Source organism: Asparagus officinalis, chromosome 5 (assembly GCF_001876935.1).
Source record: "Asparagus officinalis chromosome 5, Aspof.V1, whole genome shotgun sequence".
NCBI classification, from domain to species: domain Eukaryota; kingdom Viridiplantae; phylum Streptophyta; class Magnoliopsida; order Asparagales; family Asparagaceae; genus Asparagus; species Asparagus officinalis.
This window is the reverse complement of record NC_033798.1, coordinates 2,075,055-2,075,989: the sequence shown is the minus strand read 5'-3', so window position 1 is coordinate 2,075,989 and position 935 is coordinate 2,075,055.

Here is a 935-nt window from a genome sequence, read left to right as displayed (position 1 = left end):
ATTAGGAGACATAAATTCTGTAGTGCAATGAATGTGGGTCAATCGATGTCGATCCCCTAAAAGGTGTTTAGCCATATTCATGTTTTACCTTGCTATTTTCTTCCGTATTTTCCAAATTTAACTATTGTTTTGAAAAAAGGTTATTGCTACAGGGACCCCAAAATAGGGGACTTCTGAGAGGACAGGTGATATGTCAGCCACTGGGGAACAGTGCATCAAGTCCTCAAGGGCTGACACATCACCTGTCCCCTCAGGGGTCCCCTGTTTTGGGGTCCCTGAGGAGTTTTCCTTTGAAAAGGCATGCGTACATCACACGTTTCACTTGAATTATTCCTTTCACCTTTTATGCTAAAATTAACCATATAAGTTTTTTTATGCACATTAACTTGTTATAGATGATTGTACGATACAACAGCATAGCTGAATTTTTCTTTTTATTGAAAAGAGATGACGAAGGTAGAGAGTTCCCAGACATATATAACTGTCTGACAAATTGAAATAGGCAATAAAGGAAATAACATCATACATGATCCACACACCAATTCAATAGATGGATCTTCAAGGACAGAGTCATTATATAGTAGCACAAGTATTGCAATGCTTAAGGAATATACATATTTATCTATTCTTCTATATTTATAGAAGGATTCAAAGATTACTATTCATACTACAGTAAATTACTATAGTATTATTAGCCTGACAGAATCAATATAGCACAATTAGAATACTGTAATATTTAGGAGAAAAACTATACTATAACATTTAAAAAAGAATTACATTTGACGAAAATAAAAAAATGGGTCCATGGTTTACACAGGGTCCATGCTAGTTTTGATAAATTGCAAAATATTATATAAGATGCTCATCTAATGAAAACAAACTGCACGGCGCACGGCGAACTCCACGAACCGAATCCATCCTCTAACACGTCATCA